Source organism: Dermacentor silvarum, chromosome 9, assembly GCF_013339745.2.
Source record: "Dermacentor silvarum isolate Dsil-2018 chromosome 9, BIME_Dsil_1.4, whole genome shotgun sequence".
NCBI lineage: Eukaryota > Metazoa > Arthropoda > Arachnida > Ixodida > Ixodidae > Dermacentor > Dermacentor silvarum.
The window spans coordinates 75,502,869-75,514,021 of NC_051162.1; positions in this window are offsets into that span (position 1 = coordinate 75,502,869).

An 11,153-nucleotide genomic window follows, 5' to 3' on the forward strand; every position below is an offset into this window, starting at 1 on the left:
AAATATTTCCTTATCGATGTGGACTATGGCAGAGGAAAATTTTTTTACCCTAAATTTAGAGATCGCTAAAAAGCATAGCAGATAGGCGTGATCGACAGAAATCCTGCTTTGAAAGTATATCAAAGGGCTTCAATGAAATAAAAACAAAAAACAAAAATAAACCTTGTCTTACGTAACCAAACACTTCACCACTTCCCTTTGATGTTAGGTCAGAGTGTCGAACTATAAGATCACAGACTAAGGGTAAATTTGCTGATTGTTCATTCGTTGCGTGTAAAGACAGAGAAGGAAATATTGACCATCATGCCAACCCTAGTAAAGCAGTGATACGCATTTGTTACTATTGAGATAGTGTTATCAAGAAGCCAAAGCACATATTGCCATTTTCGCTATGGGGTCGTTTCCAAGTATACAGTTATTCCAGATGCTATAAGAAAAAATCGAAGTGTTTACGAACATATTGTAACAGTGGGGCTCAACTCCAGCTAGATTTTGTTTTGTTGTGCAAAATTACCTTGATTACTATTCCTGTGCCTAAACACATAACGCATTCTTATAATACCCGTTGTAGCCGCATTATTTTTTATAGCACCTCCATGTGTCACAAACTTCTAAAGATAGACCAAAATTATGCTTATATTTTTCCACATTCACCTGTCTTTGTTAGATTATGCGCAGAATATAAGTTGAAATGAAATTTTTGTGCGTAGAACGATTTTGGGACAATTATTATGTGTGCACCTTTTCCCGGAAATAAGTTGTCACAAATGCTCTAATTTGGCTTTCTAACTTCACGCAAAACATGAAGACAAAAAAGTTATTGTCTGTAAATGTCCTTGAGCGAACATGCAATGTCTTTACATTTAAAACATGACACCATGCAAAATTACGCGAGACACTCAATTTCTGCAAAATAAAATTTGTTACAGTTAGTTTCCTAATATTTGGTGAAATTGAGATGACTCTGACGTGTAAAAAAAAGAGAAAGCCTTTTCTTCACACCTCGTCGTCATGCGTGGTATACGCGTATTCGTGTGCCAAAAGTGTTTATTAGGCGAGACGTCTCCCAGTGAAAAATGTGTCAAACTTTCCCTTGTGCTTTATACATGCAAACACATTGCGTAAAAAGAGCCGCCATTAGAGAAAACACTAATGAAAGCTTTGCTTTAACCACTTCCCGCAGACTGTATGGAAGCCGCAAACATAGTGAAAATAAAATTGCAGCGGTATTTCTGCAATGCGTCTAGACGTGATATAGCTGACGGGACACTTCTATAGTCCTTTAAAAGCAACACATTTGCACACCTACTTGCCGCCTAAGCATCATGATAACAATTACGTGGCTAAGTGTGTGCGAATTTGCAAACTATCTGCAAATGTTTGAGTACCGCGCTGTTCTGTGCGGAGCAGATGCACGACTTATTTTATTGCGTAACCGTTATACGGACTCTCGAGGCGCATTCCCACCGCCGTCATGCCGTCCCATATTAGACACCGCATGCGCTGCAAAGTGGGCAGTTGAATTTGACTCTGGAGTTTTAAGTACCAAAACCGCGATTTGATTATCAGGCACGCCGTAGTGGAGGGATTTCGGGTTAATCTTGACCACCCGGGAATCTTCCAATGCGGCCGCCGTGGCCGAGAGTTGATACCGCGACCTGGTGCTTAGCAACGCAACACTACAGTCGCTAAGCTGCCGTGGCGGATACGGAATGGACAACAAACGTTGTGTTAACTTTACCTAATCTTTTCTTATTGCGCAATAATGCCAACGGTTTAACGTCACTCTTACATGCATAATCGAGGTGCGGCGCCTGCGAATCCACTGGCCGAGATACTCATCATGTGAGCGTTGTGATACGCCTGCGGGACGAGACATATAAAGTCTATAGTCAATACACAAAGCCTAGAGGGAAGGCGGGCTCCACGTTCCGCTGTCATCCTCTGAGGCGGTTGGCTAATTGTGATGGCCGCCATGTTTCTGACTCAAGGTATCCAGGACATTGTATAGTTGGTGAACCGCTAATCAAATGCGATGTAGCAATTGTTGAATATACTCATATAAAATTGTCTGTTTAGCAACGAGAGATGTGCAACAGCGACGCCGGGTTAACCACACTCTAAAAACTAGGGAGAGTATCGCAGGAGTGAAGGGGCCGATTTACTCTTCAGAGCATTGTTTTACTCTCGCAAAATGACGGGGAGAGTGAAATGCATTGTTCACTCTATGGGGCTCTTGCGTTGCCCAGAGGGCGCTGCAAAAATGGTGCTAAAAAGCGCCTTCAATCCGAAACTGGGTAGTACCAAGCTCGGTCGTCTGCTTCGGGAAGCACGTTTACAATATGGACCCGCCACTTTCGGTTGTGTTGTACCACGGCTTGCAGCGAATATCGGGCGCCGAAGATTTTTCCATGGGTGGTATGCTGCGTAAAGGCAAGAAATTATGCAACGCCGACTGCGTGTACGCCGTTCAAGAAATGAGTGGCGAAGATTTAGCGCAGTGTCAATCGCAAGTGAAGCGAGTCACGCACGTGCGAAGTTGAACTTCAGGTAAGGTTTGCACGCTGCTAGATTCAGGCGCACAAACGCGAGGAAATGCTTTCTATAAATCAATTCACAGCAGCGATAAGCAGACATGTGTACGGAACTGCTCGAGCGCACGATGGTACGCGCCGCGACGGCAGCGGTCTTTCAGCATGCCGCGGTGTACGAACTGCTCGAGCGCACGATCGTACGCGCCGCGACGGCAGCGGTTTTTAGTCATGCCGCGAAACGGCGGGTCTCCTGCAATCTTTGTTCACTGCATGCCGCTAGACAATTAATTATGCCTGCGCTGTAGTAGCGGCCATCTGTCCCTTTAGCAATTGATAAATAACTGATGCAATGCATATAAGCTCGCAGTAACGTACGTACGTGCGAATCGCGCTGCAGCGCGAGCTCGTGCGCTGCTCGCTTGATGTAACTTCTAATGACAGCGCTCGAACATCGATGTGCTCTAATCAATACTACGTTGCTGTGCTGCCTCAACGTGCTGGCTTGAGGTCAAGGATGAGCACATTCAACTCTCTAACCTGAGCTGCTCGTAGTGGGGTAGTGAATTGTAACCGAATCAGCCCGACCATTTGTGGTCATTTGCACACACCTGGTCACTTCACCACTTCGCACCGGTCGAATTGTCAATTTTCGCTGTGGCCGGGTCTCGAATCGTGAATCACCAGCCATGCCTGCTGCTATGTCGGTCTTCCATTTCGCTTACCCAGCGCGACGAACTGCAGTTATCCAGCGCGCCCGACGCTCCACTTCCTGAGGCCTTGAAGGAAAACGGTAGAATCTGAGGTTGGGATTCAGGCCTTCTTGTTCATGGCAGCCCACGACGCAGCAGTAACGACGGTGACGCTTTTTCGAGGCTGAGCTAGGTCTCTCCGGATCGGCGTCGCCTATGTCTTCTGCTTCCAGCATTACGTCCCACGGCACACGGAGAGTCCGTTTTCGTATAACTATAGGCTGCGGCCAGCTCGCAGCCTGGTTGCCATGGTCTGTGAGAAGTGACGAGCCTTTTCGCACTCGAAACAGGGCAGGAAAGAGTGCGAATCGACGCAAAACGCGGGCTAGAAACGTGCTTCGCCACAGCTAGGGCTCAATACTATCCAAGCTGGTACTACCCAGATGACGTTTTTCACCGCCACCAGGCGCCGCTACTATACCTCAAACTCCAGCGCAAGACGCCCATCCGCATCGAGAGAGTGAAATGTTAATTCTACTCTGCCCATCTGAGAGAGAGTAGAATGCCCGTTCCACTCTCGCGGCAACAGAGATCAAAACGTACTATATACTGCTGCTTAAACTGCATGAGGCTGGTTGGGAACATGGCGATGTACGCTCATGCAGGTAGAGCAAAGAGCGCACCGTTTTTCTTGTAAGAGAAGAGGCATCCAGCGCGCAAACTAGTGCGGAGATCAGCGCACTACTTTTCGTCCCCACCGCGCGCCCGCACAACATCGCGGAACAGCACAGCGCCGGAGAAAGGCGATCCGTTCAGCGGGCAGGCCCGGGCAGGCGGCGCGCGCCAAGGCCATCCAAGAAAACTCTTGTGCCAGCCACGTTTCACCGCCGCAAAAAGAGGACAGTCGTTCATCGTTCGTTGGATTGAACAAATACTCCACGGTAAGTGATTTCTAACTTACCTGGCAAATTCTGCGTATATGACATGCTATCGCCAGGCAGTGATCGCGAAGTTAAGCCTGTTAAGCCGCCGCGATTGCCAACGGACTAAAGGTATGCGTGCTGCGTCATTCGATGTCAATAGAAAAAGCCAGTCGTCACGATGACTGCATGTGATTTTATCACTTGCCACAATCCGTAAGAGCTTTCAAAATCGCAAACGCTCAGTGAAGCACGACGTGTACAATAGTACGTGAGGCGCGGCGTCGCATAAAAAGATTTCATCAGCCCATGATTCCGTGCCAATGCCGAGCGTGCTTAGCGTGTGTTTTATGTGTTTGAATTTATTCAGTTCTGCAGTCTACGGTGTGCGGATCGCTGTTTAACTAAGGAGTTACATAGCAAAAGGCGTCACCTTGTTGGCGGCATGCTTTCGTTATATTAAGGCGCGCGCTTGACAGTGTGTTTCGCCCATAGGTAATCTGCGGCCAGTGACGTTACGTGCAGCGCTAGCGCCTGTTAGAAAGTTGCCGCAGGCATACAGCTGCGCGCTGCGTGAGGTCAGTTTGGCGCGTAATGTTAAACTGCCCGAATACGCATGGGGAATTGTTGCTTTGCGCTGAATATGACACCTTTTTTTGCCAATGTTTTGGTGTGAATTTATGTCTGATTTTGTGTCTCGTGTTGCGGTTTCCGAGCACGGTGCGAATGTGAACAGGCGCGTTGTGTATGGACTCGGTGACTGGTCAAGCGGCTAGTTATGCACTGGTATCGAATACAGTGGCTACTGTTGTAGGATTACAGTGACAGGGACGTTCTACATTACTGCTATTGGCTCGGTCTCCACGTTTATTGTTTTCGATATGCCTGTGCATTTCCTAGTATGAGTTGGCACTGAAAAATTATATCGTATGAACGGTTAAATAAACCTTCCTCTGTGGGATCCAAGCGTAAGCTGTGCAATTTGCTATTGCAGGGCAGATTTAAATGTATTTACCATCTTGTTTTTTTTTCGTGGAGAAATGAAGTATCAAAGTAAAATGTTACCTTGCAGTTTACCAGTCGTTTGTCATGCACAAACTATAAGTTGGTCTAATAAACTAATAACGTTGGTCTCACTGAAGCTTCTACATGCCTTCAAGTATGTAAAATGCTAGATTTCAAACTGCAGCAAGAGTCGAGTCCGTCAAAAATGAACCCTACGGCGTACCTCATAAATGGAAATAAGTTCATGCTTTTAGTAAGCTTAGATACAGGCCGCAGTGAACTGTTTCTTGTCATTCTTGAAATGTGGGTAAGCTTGCCATAAACAGGGCTTGCTACCCCGTCTTGTAATCACACCCAGTAATATCCATTGAACTAGATGACCATATTGTCATGCCTACTGAAAATATGATCCTCAAATTATGGCTTGAGCAGTGTCATAAGCAGAAGGGTGGTGGGGGGGGGGAGGGGGCACAGTGGACGCGTGCCTAGGACGTGTCACAAAAGGTGTTTGTGACACATCTGAATTCGTCATACAGCTTTGCACTCTTCGCTTTTCGGCGGGTTTCATAAAAACTACATGCCTCACTGTTCAGTTAAATGACTGCAGATTGGAGCACTTCATATCGTAATCAACTTCAAGTGCAGCATAAGCAGAGCGTACAGAATGCGGTCTCATAAGTTTGACGGGTTTCTTTAAAGGTGGTTTACCTCCTTGTCATGTCGTGTCATTCTTCTCGCACCACATTTGCGTTATTGTTGGCCACTTGTGTATGCCGAGTGTAGTCTTTATACATTTAACTCCACTAGCTATGTTAACTTTACTTTGGCGGCTGATTTCTTTTGTTTTAGATAAGCCAAAGAGCCCAAATTCTCTTCAGGAATTATATTTATTCATAACGTCAGAAATGAGATGCAGACAATACCACCACAGCTCTCTCCCCTAGAGGAGGGGATGCGTTTACGAAGTGTGCCAACGATGACCAATATTTTATTTTTCAGGATTTTTGGAACACTGGTGCTGGACTGAGTCCTAACGGCCAGTTTTCTTTTTTCTTTCCTTAAGTCAAAAAAATTAAATTGGTTTTGAAGTTGACTATTACAGTCATTTACATGTTTCACTTGTATTACAGTACAAATACTTAGTGCTAATGTTTCTTAGTGCCATGACCTTTTTCCTTGACTGTTTTTAGATGGTTTCACAATATTTACTCATGTTCATTTGCGCGCACATTGTTTTTCAGGCACCCGTTTTATAAAACTCAAGAAGGCAGCTGCAAGGAGAAAATGGTGTCAAGGAGCCAGCTCAGCACGACTCCACATGGTGCAGAGGAGCGTTCTCCAAAGCATCAAAATGTGTTGCTATGCAATTTGGACGAGAAAACTAAAATGTGGGTATACTGGGTGTACCATGTAACTAAACGGCATGAAAACTTTCAAAAGACAGTATGTCACACAAAGATGAAAGTTTCGAATGTTTTTTACATGCGCATGTGACTTTGTCAGATTCCTTTCGCATCTGCATTGGGCAGACCATAAGGTATTTTGACAAGTAGATCACCCAGATGGGCAACGAGCTCAGCCAACACATCTCCGTCCTAGAAAAGGACAAATAACAGGCAAGAAAAAAGCCAAAATACCCCATCAGAACAGCCCAGATGAACTTGACTCTGGGAAGCCAAGATGGCCAGTAAGATATCAAAGAAGCAAGAAGCAACCCAAAGCCTCAAAATTTCGCAGTGGAATTGCAGAGGAATAAATCGGAAACAGCAAAATCTACTTCACCTATGCACCCTACACCAGCCTGACGTCGTCGCGTTACAGGAAACACAAACAAATAATTTTACGATGCGCGGCATTGAAACGCACATTGCTCAAGAAAGGACCAGGACCGCCGTCCTGATCAAGAAACATCACACGACGCAGCAACACCAAATCAACCACAGAATCGAACAAACTCTGATTGAGCTGGTTCCTCAAAAGAAAATGCTGCAGAGCCTCTACATCATGAATGTATTCAGTCCTCTGCGCGACACCCTCAAGGACATGGACAAGTTCCTGGGAGAACAAAGTCACCAACAGTCAGAAGCTCCTCTTGGTGGGTGACATTATTGCTTCACGCGTGGCTTGGGGCTACCGAGCAACCAACAAGAAGGGTATGGACGTGCACTACGTGGCACAACACCACCAGCTGACGTTGTGGACCGATCCTCAAATACCAACTATAATCGGCCACAGCGTCTCCAGAGACACCAGCCCAGATCTGACCTACTCCACTGACCTAAGGCAAGTCGAGTGGTTGAGATTGGACAAGACTCTGGGCAGCGACCATCACATCATGCGGACCAAAATCACGCACCACAAAACCCCCGTGAGTTTAGGTCAGGCCAAAATTACGGAGTGGCCCGCTTTCCCGAAAGATGAAGACCCCAGAAGGCTCGAGGACATCGAGGCGTGGACCAAGAACGCGATGGAGTTGGTTACCAAGTACACAAAGACCATCCAACTTACTGCGGATAATCCCGAAGTCGACCCATACCCACTTCACATCTGGGAGGCCAGGCGAGGACTTTTGAAGAGATTGAAGAAGCAGAAGCGAAACCGCGAACTCAAGATCGACATTGCCGCAGTCTCTCGACAGGCGGAGGAGTATGCTGAAAAACTCGGACACCAGAACTGGAATCAAGTGTGCGACCAATTACAGGGAACCCTAAGCAAGCGAAAGGCCTGGGCCATTCCAAATACCGCTCTGGTCAAGACCGAATCAAAAACTGTCACAGAACAACGCATACAAAGACTTATACACTACTTCCAGGACACCGAGGAAGAAGTGCTCGAAGCCATCACCAAAAAATACACCGGAGACGAGCAACAACGGAAGGCGCAGCCCGTCATTCACCCCGAGTACGAGGGGGAACCCAATCCGGATCTAGACCAACCTTTCACCAAGCAAGAAGCTTGGTGAAAGGCTGCCACATACCAGATTGTGGCAGCCTTAAGGAATCTCGCGAGAAAAATGACGCTCGGCCGGGATATAATTAACAAGACCCTCCGTCATCTGGACGACGGGGCAACGGAGAGCTTACTAAAGTATATCAATGAAAGCTGGGAGACCGGCAGTATACCAGCTTCCTGGAAGCACGCGGACGTAACGATGATCCTTAAATACGGCAATCAAGCTACAGAACCTGCGCCCCATCTCTGTCACGTCGTGCGCGGGAAAACTGGTCGATCACATGGTCCACATTCGACTCTCGGCCTACCTGGAAGAAGGGGGGCACCTGCCGAACACTTTGTTGGGTTTCCGGCCTAACCTCTCTACCCAGGACATTCTACTTCAGCTAAAAGAAGTCATCGACGGCCTCAGCAAACGCCACAAGAGTGCCATCCTGGCACTCGACGGGAACGGAGCCTTCGAGAACGTCTCACACGAAGCAGTGCTAAACAGGCTACAACACACCAACTGCGGACGGCGGACATACAACTATGTGCGGAGCTTCCTGACTGGTAGAACGGTTACCATAGGCCAGGGGAACCTCAGGGCAGAGAAGGTCAAAATACCGTGACCTACGGCACCCCATACCTAGGTCTCAAGAAGAGTGAGACAAATTGAACACTATAATACGAAAGACCTACAAGCTGGCACTGGGGCGTCGAGCTTCTCCCTCAACGTCGTTGGCGGGGAAGCTCGAGGCCCCAGTGCCATCTTGTAGGTGTTTCGTACTAGCTACTCAGCCTGGGCATCCACAATACTTGAGAGGAACTAGCAGAGGCCCACAAGGCGAGCCAGAGTGAACTCAAGCTCACCAGCACGGGCAGGGACACGCTAAAAAGACTGGGCTACAATTCGAATATGTGTGACGCGAGTAGGAGGTTGCGGACGTAGAACAACATGGTCGCCCGAACACTGCCTTTTATTCTTCGTCCTCCTCTTTCCCCACTAATGCACGGTACCGTCCTTGTCTGGTTCGTTACATATGAGTTCAGAAAACAGGTGGTTCCTCTACCTCTGAGGGAGAAGATCACGGTGGCCAGCATCGCGGGAAACATGCCCCCTGAATACAGCAGAGAAAGGAGGAGAGCGAGAGTGGAAGCTCTACGTAAGGCCTACGAAGGACCAAAACTAGAAGTCAAATACACCGCGGCAAAGTACAAGTACATAGCGGCCCACGCTATGAGCGCGATCAACGGCGAAGGGCAAGAGGTACCAGCGGCCTTGGTACACACTCGAGACATCGACTGCGTGGAAGAAACGCCGATAGCCCTGGCGGCCACTACGGGCAAGCGAGAGGAAGATCACATCACAGTCATCACAGACTCACAAACAGCATGTGGAAATGACCAAGCGGGCCACGTTTCCAAACAAGCCCGGAGCATCCTTGAAAAACTATACAATTTTCAAGAAGTGTGCATTCTCTGGGCCCCGGGACACGAGTCCCTGGCGGGTAATATAGCCTTCTTGTCCGAGCTATCCCACTGGGTTCACGAGCCCCGGTAGACCAACATGATAGCGTCCCGAAGAGATACGCCGATATCCTGGGTGATTACAGACTGGGTAAGATGATATACCCACCCCCGTATCCCAATCTGACAAGAAAAGAGGCGGTGATGTTCCGCAAACTACAGACCGGTACATTCCGGCACGGCGCCCTGCTACACGCCATGTATCCTACGAGATATACTCACAAGTGCACCTTGTGCTCTGCGCCCAATACCCTCTACCACATGCTATGAGGATGTGGGCGAAACCCATCGACACCACCCATCCCAGGACCAGCCGTCGAGCAGTGGGAGGCGCGGCTGACAAGCCCGAGCCCTGAAAATCAGCATCGCCTGGTGAGCAGGGCCGAGCTATCGGCTCAGCCCCACGGCATCCTGGAGAAGGGCGCCGCCCACCTCGGACGATTTTTCCGTCTGCTCATTTTTGTAAATAAAGTTTATTCCTCCTCCTCCTCCTGGGAAACGACTTTCGTCAAAAGTTCAGTTCAGCTAAAATTCAGCCATGGTAAATGGGCTACTGTATGGCTCGTTTCGCGTGCATTTCCGGTGCAGGGGCAGTCGCTGTGCTTGTCGCTGCTATCTTCGAAGTGTGGCAGAGTAGTTGGATGAACTGGAAATATGTTTGAAGTTTGGACATAGAAAATTAGTTTGATCTTCGAGGGCATCTGTGTGGCTTTTTACTAATGGCAGAGAATTACACTGCTGGTATTTTATTTGTTAACTCTGTTCAGGGCTCTCCTTTCGTCTGTATAATAATATGCTACTGATGTCTTTTTTCCTACATTACTGTTTACCACGGCGGCGCGTTCTCCTACTTTGCGACTTAATCACGTTCCCACTAATGAGGTTCTGTGTGGTTGACGACTAACGAACGAGACTCCAATACCTTCATCATGAAAGAAGGTAAGGCGCACAGACACGGACACAAGAGACGAGAACCAGACAACACAAATGCCGGCATTTGTGTTGTGTAGTTCTGTTCTCTTGTGTGCGCGTCTGCACACCTTACTTTCTTTCATGATGAATCCATACCAACTAGCTCAGCTTTCTGTAGTTCTAGGCTCCAATTCCTGTTTTGCCTCTTCCGGGCTTCCTTACGCTCCTCATTATACCACGAAATACGCCGTTTCGAAGGCCTCCAGTTTGGTAGGGAAATCCATACTGATACAGTATCATTTACAAACGCTGATAAGTATGCCCATCATCATAATCTTCATCAGCCTATTTGTATGTCCCCTGCAGGACGAAGGCCTCTCCCTGTGATCTCCACTTACCCCTTTATTGCGCTAGCTGATTCCAACTTCCACCTGCAATTTTCCCAATTTCATCACCCTACCTACTTTTCTGCCATCCTAGACTGTGCTTCCCTTCTCTTGGCACCCATTCTCTAACTCTAATGGTCCACCGGTTATCTACCCTATGCATTAAATGCCCTGCCCAGCTCCATTTCTTTCTCTTAAAGTCAACCGGAATATCCGCTATGCACGTTTGCTCTCTCATCCACACCG